Source organism: Cetorhinus maximus, chromosome 31 (genome assembly GCF_964194155.1).
Source record: "Cetorhinus maximus chromosome 31, sCetMax3.hap1.1, whole genome shotgun sequence".
In the NCBI taxonomy this organism is placed as follows: domain Eukaryota; kingdom Metazoa; phylum Chordata; class Chondrichthyes; order Lamniformes; family Cetorhinidae; genus Cetorhinus; species Cetorhinus maximus.
Window position 1 is genome coordinate 9,759,955 of NC_135909.1, and position 16,365 is coordinate 9,776,319.

Consider the following 16,365-nt stretch of genomic DNA (forward strand, 5'->3'; position numbering starts at 1 on the left):
AAGCAGTTGACCCGGGTCGATTCCCGGCCATCGCAGTAGTGATTTATTTTCAGCCTTCTCCGTGGTCAGACCACAATTCTCTACATTAGTTAAAAAACGCGTTGGGATTCTTACAGTTCCACGCTCTGTAAGATTGGTCTTATCAGCAACTTTGTGAATCGGGTCCGAGCCATTTGCTCAACGTGCAAGCGTGATGCGGAAACTGGGCTCATCAAAGGCATCCTGCAGGGTAATGGTTACACTGATCAGGTCATTTCGCGCTGTGTATCACACAAGCTCATGTCTGGGCTTTCAGAAGTGGCCGACTACATTCCCCAGAAGATAGGGAAAGGGTGAGTGCGAGAGGAATTCTTCATTCGTGGTGTCAGTGTGTGTAAGATTGTAGAAAGACCGGCGGGGGAGCCCAGGACAAAGCCAAAGCCAAGTCTCGCTCCTCCCGGGCTGGACTGCAGCTCCCCGCGGGCCGTGTTCACAGGCTCATGAGAAAGAGCAGCTATGCTGAGCGTGTGGCTGCTGGAGCGCTCCGCTCTTCCGATTGTAACATTGCCGGCCGCTTTCAGGGTACAGGATCAGAAATCAGCCGTTTCTCTCTGTTCCGATGAAACCTGTGTGAAGGAGTCGGTTGGTAACCTATGTTATTGCGTTTCCAGTGAGCTGAGATTGGCTCTTTTTAAATCGCTGCTTTGTTACCGCCGGTTACAGATAAGAGATTGACACATTTAATCTGTTCCTAAAATAGCGCCAGGACTCTGTGACGCAGAATGCAATATTACAGCTCCTAAAGCGTGAGATTAAAATTGCCTGGAAATTAAGCCGTTCGGCTATTATCTTTTTTCCCCCCTCAAATTGGCGGGCTTTTCGAATTTGAAAACATAAGCCAATCGGCACTTCCAATTCCTGTTACCTGGCTCTCCGATTGGTTGAAGATTAGGATTGAGAATGGACTGACCAATCAGAGCTAGAGCCTGTCGAAAATCTCTCAAACCATTCACAATGATTATTTATAGAGGTTAAATTGATGGAATCTGTATCTTCCGCTCCACCTGTACTTGAGTCCTAAAATATACTTTTTTCCAACAGGCAAATAATTGACGAAACCAGAATAAAGGTGGTGTTTCCTCCAGAGATTTAATACTCAGCCAAAGCTTACACACATTGTTTGCTTTAAACCTACCATATCAGTGGCTTGTTGTTCTGCTGGAAATGTATGTGGAATGAATCCAAACTTATAATTAGTCCCAGAGACTGAAGGTAATATAATGAATCCCACACTCACACAGAAGCAGAGAATAATTCTCAAGCACATTTTCAGTGCCAGATGCTGAAAGATACAGGCTGGTCACTGCACTCACTCACAATAGCTGAATCTGAGTGATACTAAAGAAATATGACACACCAATTGTACCACTGAGACATTTAGAAAGAGTACAAGCATCACATAGAGTAACAGATGCTGATGGATACACATGGAAGACCACACACTAACACACACACTGTAAATTCCACTTTCACATACAATACCGATGATTGGGAAAACCGCAATTGAATCTCACAATGTTTTATAATACCAAAGATTAACAGATGTAAAATTAATCCCACTGACAGATACAGAATGAATCTCATGCACACAAACAGAACCAAGTGATGAAAGAAACATATGATTCCCACACTTACTTTACAATATCACAGGTACATCGTGCCATTGACAGATCTGCATTGAACCAAATACCTCCCTTCGCCGTCCAATAAAATATGAACGCTTCTTGTCTGTTCTGTCGCTCTCTGAGTGTGCTGACATCTACTGGCCACAGCTGAGAAGTGCAACAGAGCGGAGCTTTTTTTTATTAATTCAATGGATATGAGATTCGCTGGCTCGGCCAGCATTTATTGTCCATTCCTAAGTGACCTTGAGAAGGTGGTGGTGAGCTGCCTTCTTGGACCGCTGCAATCTCAGTGGCGTAGTTAAACCCACAGTGCTGTGAGGGTGGGAGTTCCAGGATTTTGATACAATGACATTAACTGTGTGTGTTGCAGAAACAGCTCAATATGAGTAATTAGTGATGGGGTGTGATAGGGTGGACATAGAGGTGTCAACAATCAATTCAAAGAGAATTCGATATTACCTTGTTTTCCCACTGAGTCGGTAGAATTTGGAACTGGCTGTCATGTTGAGCAGTCAAGACGATTAGCACAGCTGTATTTCAGGGAAAGCAAGATAAGCATAGGAGAGGGAATAGATTTCATGGATAAACAGGTAATATTACATAAAGTAAACTGTATTGAAGATCGTTAGCATTAATGTACCAATGTATCCAAATGGCCCAATGAAGTATATTCTTGGTAGAATGAATACTGATTTTCAAAGTACCTCAGAGACTCACAGATACATAATGAATCCCACACTCACATAGTGCACCAGAGACAGAGCAATGCAGAGTGAATCCTACACGCACACACATCCCCAGAGACTGACCAATACATAATGAATCCCACACTCACATAGTGCACCAGAGACAGAGCAATGCAGAGTGAATCCTACACTCACACACATCCCCAGGGACTGACCAATACATAGTGAATCCCACACTCACATAGTGTACCAGAGGCAGAGCAATGCAGAGTGAATCCTACACTCACACACATCCCCAGGGACTGACCAATACATAGTGAATCCCACACTCACATAGTGTACCAGAGGCAGAGCAATGCAGAGTGAATCCTACACGCACACACATCCCCAGAGACTGACCAATACATAATGAATCCCACACTCACATAGTGCACCAGAGACAGAGCAATGCAGAGTGAATCATACACTCACACACATCCCCAGAGACTGACCAATACATAATGAATCCCGCACTCACATAGTTTTCCAGAGAGAGCAATGCAGAATGAATGACAGATCCCCAGAGGCTGACAAATACATCAGGAGTCAGACACTCAAATCCTTTACCAGTGACAGAGCGATACAGAATGAATCCGGCACTTATACACATGAAATCTTAGAATAGTTACACCACAGAGAAAGCCCATTCGGCCCTTTGTGTCTCTGGTGTTTCTCTGCCAGAGAAACCCAACTGGTTCTGAATCCCAGCCCTAGGTCGCTCATAATCTTTTTGCACCTCAATTAGGTCACCCCTCAACCTCCTCTGTCCTAAGGAAAACAACCCTAGAATATCCAACCTTCCTCACAGCTGCAATTTTCAAGCCCTTGTAGCATTCTTTTAAATATTCTCTGTACACCCTCCAGAGCATTTGTGTCCTTCCTGTAACGTGATGACCTGAACAGTGCACAAAATTCCAACAATGGCCTAACCAGCGTTTTATAGATTTCCAGCATTATATCCCTGTTTTTGTATTCAATATTTCGTTCAATAAAGGAAAACATTCCGTTACCACCTTGTCCCCCTGTCTTGCCACCTTCAGGGAAATGTGAACATGCACTCCAAAGTGTCTCCCTTCCGCAACCTGTCTCAATATCTTCCCATTTATTGAGTGTTCCCTTTCTTTGTCTGCCCTCCCCAAATGCATTACCCCAAACTTTCTGGGATTGAATTCCATTTGCCAATTTTCTGACCACACAACCAACCCATGTATGGCATCTTTTAAATCACATTCTGACCTCTTTGCAGCCTTGGTCCAAACATGGAGAAACAGCTGAACTCAAGCCATGAGGTTCAAGTGTTCACTTATGTACAGGGAAGCATTTGACCTATTGCGGGCATCAAGGAATCCCAGCAAAACTGAAAGTTCATGGAAATGAGGAGGGAAACTCTCCACTGGTTGGAGTCGTCCCCGGGGTTTCTAAAACATTCCAAAAGATTTCCAGCAGGAACAGTAATTCGCTTTTGTTTGATACACTATGGGTGACAAGGAAAGGATCCTTTGACTGCACTTTGTAGTACTGGTAGCTCGTTGGTCTAGTGGCATGATTCTTGCCTTGCGAATTTTATTTTATTAATGTGCGAGAGTTCCCGGGTTCAATTCCCGGACGAGCCCATCTTAATGCAGTAATTTTGTTTGCCCTCGAGGTGGTGGCAGTTCCGGAAATGAGGACCAGGTTTGAACACCCGGGAACACATTGCAGAAAATGCATCACTAAAAACACGCGTGATGAAAATGAATGTCAAGATTAAAGAACGTTTCTCCGTGCCATGAGACTCTGAATTTATCCCTATGTGCCAAATAAGGCAACTCACTCCGTGTGGATTCAGGTAGGCACTCGGTTACAATCTTGACTGAAAGGACAAGCTGAGCTGGGAACCCCAGTGTTTCATTACAATTTACCACATTTTAATGCGTTCCGGTGCTTGCAGTGAGCTGGGAGGGGTTTCCTTTTGCAACCAAATGCTTGTAAGTTCCGGTCTTTCAGCGCTGGATTTTCACACTGTGTAGAAACATGTTTGATATCAGGTTGAAGTGTTGAAGTGATTCACATCAGTCGGTTTACAACAGTCCCTGATCTGATGTGATGGGCATTTATGTTAATGGCAGAAACTACATTTCCACCTTTACACATCTGGCCGAATATTCAGGGCCTGTACCAAAGAGGATCATTTATTTCAACAGTTCATGAATGCAAAAAGTATATACGGGGTTTTAATTTGTGCCGAGCTGGCCGAGAGGTTAAGGTGATGGAATATAAATCAATTGATTTTTGCACGTTAAGGTTCGAATCCCACCTTGGTCGTTGTTTCATCAACTGTTTCTTCCTTGGTGCGGGGATTTTGCAGAAGGTCTGCCTGGAATCACTGATGTGATCCTCCAACCCAAGTTCTGAGGGCAAATTGCATAGAGTTTTCTTCTAAGATCTCCGTTGCGATTTGATTGTTAACAATAACTTGGGGATCCGATTTAGAGTCCATTCGACTTAATATTTCGATCTCTCTCTAAGGGGAGTTAGTGGAGCAGTGGAAATATCCGGGGGACTGGGGTTCATTTCCCACCATGGCTGCTGCTGGAAGTTAAACTCAATAATTAAAACCTGCAATTAAACGCTAATCTCAGTGGTGGTTCACTGATGTCTTCCCTGGCCGGACCTACATATGAGTTTGATTCCTAACTGCCCGCTGAGAAATCCACGGAGTTCAAGTACAATTTGGGATGTGTAACAAAGACTGGCCTTGCGAGCGACGCTCACATCCCATGAAATATTGTTTTCACTATTTGAAATACAAGCGTTAGGCCACCCCTCAGCCTTGTTATTACAAGAGAATAAAGATCCAAACTGTCAATCCTTTCGTCCTTGTATACCACGCATTGCATTTTTTTGTTATTTATTCTTCTTCTGTGGGCTGTGGGCGTCAACTGCACGGCCAGAACGTCCTGCCCTTCTCTAATCTCCCTCGAATTGGATGGCTTGCTCAGTATTTTCCGAGGGCAGATAAGAGTCAACCATATCCCCATGTGCATGGAGTCACATGTAAACCAGACCAGGTCAGGACGGCAGACTGTTTCCTCTTAAGTGCATTGGTGAACCAGATTTTTTTTTTAGTACAATCGACGATAGTTTCATGGCCATCATTACAGAGACCAGTTTTCAATTCAAGAATCATGAAATGATTGAATTTAAATTCCACGAGCTGCCACGGTGGGATTTGAACACTTGCCCCTAGAGATGAGCCTGGTCCTCTGGATTCCGAGACCAGTGACATCATCTTTCATCCCTGGAAACAACAACTGAACATTCAGCGAATCATTCAGCCGCTTGATGAGGAAATTGGAATTCCCTCCGCAGCATTTTATTAAACTGATTGATTCAAAGCCTTTTGTTCCATTGGAAATATCAATATTCTCTCGACATTAGTCAGACATTGTGGATTTCTTAGTAACGAAACACAATCCAAAGATGAGTGAGGGATTAATGCACAAAGTAACAAGGAAATACATTCTGAGAAAGAGCTCCGCATTGTTTGTAAGAAAAAGCAGAACTTGCAGCTGACGAGTGGGAACCTGGTTTACTGGACGTTCCACCAGATTTCTGTATGAAGCAACGGGACAGGACACGAAACTGCTATCTTCTGATTACATCATAATGTACATTGAAGTCAGACGCCTGATCCATTTGGACCAGGCTACCATTCCTTCCAGCCAAATAATGCCTTGTCCACAAAAACTGTGCTGCATTTATGTCTCTTGGATTTTTGAATGATCCACTGATTCCCAGACCCTTGGCCTCGGGATCTCAGATTGATTTTGGATCATGAAGTCAGTTACTATTGTCCGCACCTCTCCTCAAAATGTCCCTGCAATTTTTTTGTCCTCTCTAAATCTTGGCCCGTTGACCTTCACTCAATCGCTGCTAAATTCCTGAAATAAAAAAATCCCACCTTCTCCAGAACAAAAACATATTCATTCTCTTAAATAAGTCCCATCAGTGACTTAGGGCGATAGTTGATAACACTTGGGGTCTCGTCCGAGATTTGAATACGACACCTCTCGCAGAATATCTCAATAAGAATCGCTAAGCGAGAATCATACCCATCCCAGAGCCTCTTCATCTTCTTCTTCTTAGGCAGTAACTCGTCACTGAGAATGGCTTTTTTTCCACGTTGCGGGTTCTGAGGAGCCTAAAAAGTCCAATGCTGGCTCCGCACACTCTGCCACAGGTTGGGGCAGGTAGTGTTTGAGGAGGCGGGTGGGTGGGATGCTCGGATTTTGCTCCGCTCCTTCCGCTGTTTGCGCTTGGCCTCCACCTGGGCCTGTCGGAGACGTTCCAAATGGTTGGCACCTTCGCGGATGCTTCTTCTCCAGTTTGGGCGTTTCGAGCAAGAGATTCCCACAAATCGGTGGGAATGTTGCATTTTATCAGGGAGGCTTTGAGGACGCCCCTGAAACGTTTCCTCTGCCCTCCTGCTAACCGCTTGCCGTGACGAAGCGGGCATTTAGTTCCATTCACATCCAAAGCCAGTCAACTATCCTTTCACACCGCGAGAGTAACACAGGAAATGTAAGAATTACACATGGGCGGTGAAACAGAGTTCGTGTTGTAGGTAAGTGACTTTTCACCTGAACAGGAGAGGAAAATATTTTGTGATAGGGGTTAAGCCAGTGAAAGGGAAGCGGGAAAAATGCAAAAACGACGCCCTGGAAAATCTTGGAAATCGGGAGAGATAAAATCACAACAGAGTTTGTGCTGCATCGCCAGAGAGAGGGAAACATCAGCTCCAAGAGTTAAACAGCACAGAAGTAGGGCACTCGGCTCCGTATGTGGAGCAATAAAGAGAAAAAAATATGTAACTGGTGGAGGTTTTAAATCGCGGATTGATGAACAACTGCCGAAGCTCAAACCCACATCTGCGAACAGAAGGGAATCAGAATGTTGGCAGTTTTTACAGAGCGATATTGTTGAGCTGAATGTTCACACTGGAAGGCTGTAAAGTTCCTCATTGAAGGATGAGGCGCTGTTCCAATCTTGAGCTTCATCGGAACATTGCAGGAGTCCGAGAACCGAGTGATCAGGGTGAGAGCCAGGTCGCCAGTCTTTTCGTTTCACCAGCTTGACTGTGTGGATGATATGTTTGGACTTTCTGTTAATTTACCGCACATTGTTGGCTATCAGTTTTGTCGCGGGAAAATGCCACGTCAACACTTTCTGTCAAAAGTAACCCCATCCCAACACTTAATGCCCTGAGAAACTGTCACTTAGACATGTGATGACCAGCAATTGAAGTGAGCGCTGCCTAACTTCCCTGACCGTTAATTCCCCCTGAGCTTCTTTGCTAAGTCGAATTAAAGCTGACTTTCTGCAACTCCTATAACACGGCTAAAATATGGTCAAGTAATATGAAGCTGTAACCCTCCCACCTCCCCCCCATCCCCGGCCGCACAGCCACCCTCAGCTCTGCCAGTCTGAATGTTCTTTCAGACAAAACTTCAACTCCATGTGAAAATCAGGCTGTGAACATTTTGACCCAATTGGGCTGTGTACAAAGGGAGGTCACATGGTTTTCATGGTTCTGAATGAAAACATACCTGGAAAACTGTGTTTTCAAAAGTGGGCTTTTTTTTCCTTCGAGAAGAGAAGGTCCAACTGCTTGATGTTGTCTCGGATCAGTGCTGGGGAGCGACTGTGGAACCCTGACCCCATCTCAAGGCCTGCGCACCCTGACCTTTGCCTTGATCCATTGGATTTTAACGTTTGGCAAAATTCCCCCCTTTCTAAAGAAGGGTCATAAGGACTCGAAACATTGACTCTGTATTTATTTCTCCCCACAGATGCTGTTAGTCCAGCTGATAATTTCCAGCATTTTCTGTTTCTGTTTTTGATTTTCAAGATCCTCATCATTTTGCTTTAATTTCCCCTATTTCTCTTTTTAATATCATGGTTTTCTATTATGAGCGCGCGTAAGTAAGTGTGTGTGTGTTTGTGAGAGAGGGAGAGCATGTGTATGTGTGTGTGTGTATGTGTGTGTGTGTGTATGTATATGACTTTTTATCTCGAAAGATTAATTCGCATAATTTCAGATCCATACTCTATGTTCATAAGCTTTACTTTTCTATTCGAAAATACCTTTTCTTATAATAAACAAACAAATTTATTGTTCATCGAAATAATCCACTTTAAAATCTCTTTTATTTTCGGGAACAGAGGTGAAGGTTTATAATTGGCCATTTTGGAAAGTCAATTGAACATTTCAACCAATGTTGCGACCTGTGGAGTGGTGGGACTAGACCAAGGGCACACTCCTCCCACCCCGCTCGTAACAGGGTGTTCACTCCGAAACTTAACTCCAGCTTGCTTCGACTTTTCTTTTAAGATCTTGGATTCGATACTTTTGTTCACAATAATATGGGGATCCGACTTAGAGTTCATTCGACATGATATTTCGATCTCCCTCTAAGGTCAAACATTGGAGCAGTGGAAATATTCCGGGGACGTGGGTTCATTTCCCACCATAGGTTGCTGGTGGAAATTAAACTCAATAATTAAAGCCTGCAATTAAACGCTAAGCTCAGTGGTGGTTCACTGATGTCTTCCCACTGATGTCTGGCCTACATATGAGTTTGATTCCTAACTGCCCGCTGAGAAAGCCATTGATTTCAAGGACAGTTTGAGATGTATTACAGAGACTGGCCTTGCGAACGACGTTCACAACCCCTGAAATAATGTTTTAAAAGGTTGAATGTGCACCTCACTGATTGGATCTTCCATCAGCCCCTGTAATGGTCAGACGTGTTGGATAATAAAGCGCTTTGTGACGTCAGGAGAAAGATCAATTCAGAACATCTCAGTGAAACCGAGGCTCAAACCCACATCTGCGAACAGAAGGGAATCAGAATGTTGGCAGTTTTTACAGAGTGATATTGTTGAGCTGAATGTTCACACTGGAAGGCTGTAAAGTTCCTCGTTGAAGGATGAGCCGCTGCTCCTCGAGCGAACCTTGAGCTTCATCGGAACATTACAGGAGTCCGAGAACCGAGTGATCAGGGTGAAAGCCAGGTCGCCAGTCATTTCGTTTCACCAGCTTGACTGTGTGGATGAGTTGTTGGACTTTCTGTTAATTTACCGCACATTCTTGGCTATCAGTTCTGTCGCAGGAAAATGCCACTTCAACACTTCCTGTCAAAAGTAACCCCATCCCAACTCTTATTGCCCTGAGAAACTGCCACTTAGACATGTGATGACCAGTAATTGAAGTGAGCGCTGCCTAACTTCCCTGACCGTTAATTCCCCCTGAGCTTCTTTACTAAGTCGAATTAAAGCTGACTTTCTGCAACTCCTATAACGCAGCTAAAATATGGTCAAATAATATGAAGCTGTAACCTTCCCGCCTAACCCACCATCATCTGCCCCCACAACACGTCCCTCCCCTCAGTGCACCCCCCCAACTACAACCACCCTCGCCACTCCCCTCCCCTCCACACCAATCCCACTCCCCCTTCCCCCCCGGCCCCACAGCCACCCCCAGCTCTGCCAGACTGAATGTTCTTTCAGACAAGCCTACAACACCATGTTCAAATCAGGCTGTGAACATTTTGATCCAATTGGGCTGTGTACAAAGGGGGTCACATGGATTTCATGGTTCTGAAGGAAAACATGCCCGGGAGACTGTCTTGTAAAAAATGGGCTTTTTTTTCCTTTGAGAAGAGAAGGACCAACTGCTTGATGTTGTCACTGATCAGTGCGGGGGGAGCGACTGTAGAACAATGACCCCATCTCAAGACTGCGCACCCTGACCTTTGCCTTGATCCATTGACGTTTACTGTTTGGCAAAATTACCCCCTTTCTAGAGAAGCGTCATAAGGACTCGAAACGTTGACTCTGTATTTATTTCTCCCCACAGATGCTGTTAGACCAGCTGATTTTTTTCCAGCATTTTCTGTTTTTGTTTCTGATTTCCAACATCCCCATCATTATGCTTTAATTTCCCCTAGTTCTCTTTTTACTATCATGGTTTCCTATTATGCGTGCGTGTGTGTATGTGTGTTTGTGAGAGAGGGAGAGCGTATTTCTGTGTGTATGTGTGTGTTGGTTCCTATGATGGGTGCGTGTGTGTATGTGTGTGTGTGTGTGTTTGTGAGAGAGGGAGAACGTGTGTCTGTGTGTATGTGTGTGTGTGTGTGTTTGTGAGAGAGGGAGAACGTGTGTCTGTGTGACTTCAGATCCATACTGTATGTTCATAAGCTTTACATGTCTATTCGAAAATACCTTTTTTTATAATAAACAAATGAATTTATTGTTCATCGAAATAATCCACTTTGAAACCTCTTTTATTCTCGGGAACACTGGTGAAAGTAAATAATTGGCAATTTTGGTGAGTCAAATGAACATTTGAGCCAATGTTGCGACCTGTGGAGTAGTGGGACTAGACCAACCGCGCACTCCTCCCATCCCACTCGTAACAGTGTGCTCACTCAGAAACTTAGCTCCAGGTCACTGTCGACTCCTTCTGTAAAGCCGATGACATATTGGGCTTCCCACTAAACATGCAGAAAACTAAGGTCCGATTCCAATATTCGTGACTGAGGAAGACCCCCAGAAACGGCTGCACACAAAGAGCTTACTGAAAGGTCAAATTATGTTGTTTCAGTGAGTCATAGAAGTGACCTTGGAGCAGGTTAAGCAGCATTTCCCGTGTTTCAATGAGAAATGCTGATCTGAATTTAAAAGGAAAGAGTAAATATTTGTAATACTCATGAGATCCGTCTGCCGCATGACTGAGGCGAGCTCATTTCTCGACCTAATCACTGAGGGACACAGACACAAAGAAATATTAATAAACGGGAGGGAAACAATGGATTAATTGAATTCCAATTACGGTCCCCTGGTTAATGTTAAAAAAAAGCAGAATTGCAATGCATCAACAGACGGATTTTCAGGAATTTAAAATTCCAATGACTGATCGAGGAACCAGAAGCTGCGAACATATGAGCGTTGCACGGTTGTTAGCATAGTTTATATGGGTGCTGAGTTGACCAGTGCTTTTTCAAGAATGGTCAAACCGAGCTTTATTCCAGTAAGGTGGACCAGCGGGCACAGAGCTGTCCGTGTGCGTTGGAGGAGACCCCTACCCTCAGAAGCGGGACTGGGTCTTCCCAAAAACCGCTGGCGAAATCAGCTAGCGACGCTCAGGCGAAAGGGCTTGCAACATGCTGCCGAAACCCGGGATGGGACCAGGGACCTTTAGATCTTCAGTCTAACGCTCTCCCAACTGAGGTATTTCGGCTGACAGAAGGGCGTTCTTCGAGCCAGAATTAAACCAGAGACCTAAGGATGTTAGTTTTACAGGCACCTGCAGTCCTGCGCTTATATTAAAGAACATGATCATATAATGACAAAGGACAGCCATCACCTCGTTTCAGTTCCCTCCAGTTTTCCAGTTTTTCTTGATGAAGAGGGGGTGCAAAGCCCAACGAAGCATCAGTTCATTGCCATAATCTCTCGGCCAATCGCTACACAGGGACTGTCCTACAAACAACTTTCTTCATCCTTTGAGTGAATTGCTCCCTGACGTCACTATTAAATGGCTTCGCTCTAAGTTTAAGGTTATATACATTTGTTCTGCACTCCCTCGCCAGAGGAAATCGTTTCTCCGCATTAAAACCTACTAATCATCTCAATTACCTCAACCAGATAGCGCCTACACTTTCCCAACTCACGAGTATGTTAGCGTCACAGCGGGAGCACATCTAACTGCAGATCAGAAAAATGTGTGTGTCGCACTTGTCATGGCTAGTTTTACACCAAATCTGTATCTGAATTAATGGAACCCGCTTGTGATAAACACTGTCGCCTTTCACTGGGGCTGATCAGTTTCATAGAGCCACGTATGCGATTTCCTCAGTTCTGCTTTTGTACAAAGCCGGGGAAATGCAACAGAGATGTCAGTCTTCAGCCAGCTCCATTCACTCCAAGTGAAATCGAGAAATGGCTGAAGGCACGGGTAACTGCAAAGGCTTTGGGCCCCGACATCAATCCGGCAGCAGTATTGAAAACCTGTGCTCCAGAAATAGCCTCGCCCCTCGCCAAGTTGTTCCAGTGCAGGAACAGGACTGGCATCTAGCCGGAAATGTGTGAAATTGCTCAGGTCTGTCTTGTCCACAAAAAAACAGGAAAATCCAACCGGAAAAAGCCGCCCCATCAGCCTACTCTAGTTGAATAAGAAGGTGAGGGAAAATGTCTTCGTCAGTGCGATCAAGTGACCCTTACTCCGCACTAATCCGCTCACTGAAGCTCAGTTTGTCTCCAGCCAGGGTCACTCAGCTCCTGACCTCATTGCAGCCTTGGTCCAAACATGAAGAAAACAACTGAACTCAAGACGTGAGGTGCAAGTGACTGCACTTGAGTTCAAAGAAGCATTTGACCTAATGTGGCATCAAGGAACCCCAGCAATACTGAAGTCAAAAGAAGTAAGGCGGGAAACTCACCACTGGTTGGAGTCGTCCCCGGGGTTTCTAAAACATCCGAAAAGATTTCCAGCAGGAACAGTAATTCGCTTATGATTGATGCACTTTGTGTGACAATGAAAGGATTCCTTGATTGGTTTGTGTTATGTCGTTAGCTTGTTTGTCGCTTTGGGCTTTCCTGTGGATTCATATGCGTCAGGTCCCGGGTTCCATTCCCGGACGAGCCCATCTTAATGCAGCATTTCTTTTCGCGCTCGAGGTGGTGGCGGTTCCGGAAATCAGGACCAGGTTTGAACACCCGGGAAGTCATTGCAGGGGATGCATCACTTTAACACACGTGATAAAAATGAATGTCAAGTTTAAAGAACGTTTCTCCGTGCCATGAGACTCTAAATTTATCCTAATACATCAAATAAGGGAGCTGTCCACTTGTGGATTCACGTGGGAGGCTGATTGCACTCAGTTTCAATCTTGACTGAAAGGACAAGCAGAGCTGGGAATCCCAGTATTCCATTTTAATTTACCACATTTTAGCTGTGTTCCGGTGCTCGCAGTGAGCTGGGAGGGGTTTCCTTTTGCTATCAAATGCTTTTATGTTGAAGTCTTTCCGCGGTGGGTTTTCACACTGTATAGAAACATGTTAGGTTAAAGTCTTGAAGCGATTCATATCAGTCGGTTTACAACAGTCCTTGATCTGATGTGATGCACATTTATTTTAATAAGATAAACTATGTTTCCACTTTTACACATCTGGCCGAATATTCAGGGCCTGTACCAAAGAGGATCATTTATTTCAACGGTTCATGGATGCAAAAAGTATAGAAGGGGGTTTAAGAAAGGGCATTTTGCGATGAGGTGGCCGAGAGGTTAAGGCGATGGACTGCTAATCCATTGTGCTTTGCACGCGTGGGTTTGAATCCCACCCTCGTCGTTACTTTATCAACTGTTTCCGTCTTATTCCGGTGATTTTGCAGAAGCTCTGCCTGGAATCACTGATGTGATACTCCAACCCAAGTTATGAGGCCAGCTTGCGTCGACTTTTCTTGTAAGATCTTGGATTCGATACTTCTGTTCACAATAACATGGGGATCCGACTTAGTGTCCTTTCGACATGTTATTTCCATCTCTCTCAGGGGAAACATTGGAGCAGTGGAAATATTCCGGGGACTTGGGTTCATTTCCCAAAATAGTTGCTGATGGAAATTAAACTCAATAATTAAAACCTGCAATTAAACACTAATCTCAGTGGTGGTTCACCGATGTCTTCCCTGGTCTGGCCTAGGGATCAGTTTGATTCCAAACTGCCCGCTGAGAAATCTACTGATTCAAGGACAGTTTGGGATTTGTAACAAAGACTGACCTTGCGAACGACGGTCACATCCCCTGAAATAATGTTTTAAAAGGGTGAATGCGCACCTCACTGATTGGATCTTCCATCAGCCCCTGTAATGGACAGACGTGTTGAATATTAAAGCGCTTTGTGACGTCAAGAAAAATATAAATTTCAGTGAAACCGAGACTCAAACCCACATCTGCGAACAGAAGGGAATCAGAATGTTGGCAGTTTTTACAGAGCGATATTGTTGAGCTGAATGTTCACACTGGAAGGCTGTGAAGTTCCTCATTGAAGGATGAGCCGCTGCTCCTCCAGCGAACCCTGAGCTTCATCGGAACATGGCAGGAGTCCGAGAACCGAGTGATCAGGGTGAGAGCCAGGTCGCCAGTCATTTCGTTTCACCAGCTTGACGGTGTGGATGAGTTGTTGGACTTTCTGTTAATTTACCACACATTCTTGGCTATCAGTTCTGTCGCAGGAAAATGCCACTTCAACACTTTCTGTCAAAAGTAACCCCATCCCAACTCTTACTGCCCTGAGAAACTGCCACTTAGACATGTGATGACCAGTAATTGAAGTGAGCGCTGCCTAACTTCCCTGACCGTTAATTCCTCCTGAGCTTCTTTGCTAAGTCCAATTAAAGCTGACTTTCTGCAACTCCTATAACACAGCTAAAATATGGTCAAGTAACATGAAGCTGTAACCCTTCCGTCCAACCCACCATCATCTGCCCCCACCACACGCCCCTCCTCTCACTGCTTCACCCAATTGCCACCACCCTCGCCCCCCTGCACCCCCAGCACCACCCCCCCACCCCTCCCCCGCCCCCCCCTCCCCCGGACCCGCAGCCACCCCCCAACTCTGCCAAGCTGAATGTTCTTTCAGACAAGCCTACATGTTGAAATCAGGCTGTGAACATTTTGACCCGATAGGGCTCTGTACACTGGGGGTCACATGGATTTCATGGTTCTGAAAGAAATCATACCTGGAAAACTGTGTTTTAAAAAGTGGGCTTTTTTTCCTTTGAGAAGAGAAGGACCAACTGCTTGATGTTGTCACGGATCAGTGCTGGGGGAGTTACTGTCGAACACTGACCCCATCTCAAGGACTGCACACCCTGTCTTTTGCCTTGATCGATTGACTTTTAATTTTTGGCAAAATTGCTCCCTTTCTAAAGAAGGTTCATAAGGGCTCGAAACGTTGACTCTGTATTTACTTCTCCCCACAGATGCTGTTAGAGCAGCTGATTTTTTGCAGCATTTTCTGTTATTGTTTCTGATTTCCAGCATCCCCATCATTTTGCTTTAATTTCCCCTATTTCTCTTTTTACTATCATGGTTTCCTATTATGAATGCGTGTGTGTATGTGTGTTTGTGAGAGAGGGAGAGCGTGTGTGTGTATATGTGTGTGTATATGTGTGTGTGTGTGTGTGTGTGTGTGACTTATGGTATCTCAAAAGATTAATTCGCATAATGTCAGATCCATACTGTACTTTTCTATTCGAAAATACCTTTTTCTATAATAAACAAACATATTTATTGTTCATCGAAATAATCCACTTTAAAACCTCTTTTATTCTCGGGAACAGTGGTGAAGGTAAATAATTGGCAATTTTGGTGAGTAAATTGAACATTTGAGCCAATGTTGTGACCTGTAGAGTACTGGGAATAGACCAAGGGCGCACTCCTCCCATCCCGCTCGTAAAAGGGTGCTCACTCAGAAACTTAGCTCCAGGTCACTGTCGACTCCTTCTATAAAGCCGATGACATATTGGGCTTCCCACTAAACATGCAGAAAACTAAGATCCGATTCCAATATGCGTGACTGAGGAAGACCCCCAGAAACGGCTGCACCCAAAGAGCTTACTGAAAGGTCAAATTATGTTGTTTCAGTGAGTCATAGAAGTGACCTTGGAGCAGGTGAAGCAGCATTTCCTGTGTTTCAATGAGAAATCCTGATCTGAATTTAAAAGGAAAGGGTAAATATTTGTAATACTCATGAGATCCATCCGCCGCATGACTGAGGCGAGCTCATTTCATAGTGACCTAATCACTGAGAGACACAGACACAAAGAAATATTAATAAACGAGAGGGAAACAATGGACTACTTGGATTCCAATTACGGTCCCCTGGTTAAAGTGAAAAAAAGCACCAATGCAATGCATCAACAGACGGAT

At 44.5% G+C, this 16,365-nt stretch overlaps 1 long non-coding RNA gene and 2 other non-coding genes across 3 annotated transcripts in view; 1 reads left to right on the forward strand and 2 right to left on the reverse strand.

Moving 5' to 3' along the window:
• The window catches only part of LOC144670415 (uncharacterized), an 83,866-nt gene that overhangs the window by 46,425 nt on the left and 21,076 nt on the right, over positions 1-16,365 (reverse strand). The gene's annotated exons all lie outside the window — the stretch shown is intronic.
• trnaf-gaa (transfer RNA phenylalanine (anticodon GAA)) lies at positions 11,600-11,672 on the reverse strand. The gene has a single exon. It is a non-coding gene; the product is annotated as a tRNA-Phe (tRNA).
• Positions 13,702-13,783, forward strand: trnas-gcu (transfer RNA serine (anticodon GCU)). Its single transcript has one exon. It is a non-coding gene; the product is annotated as a tRNA-Ser (tRNA).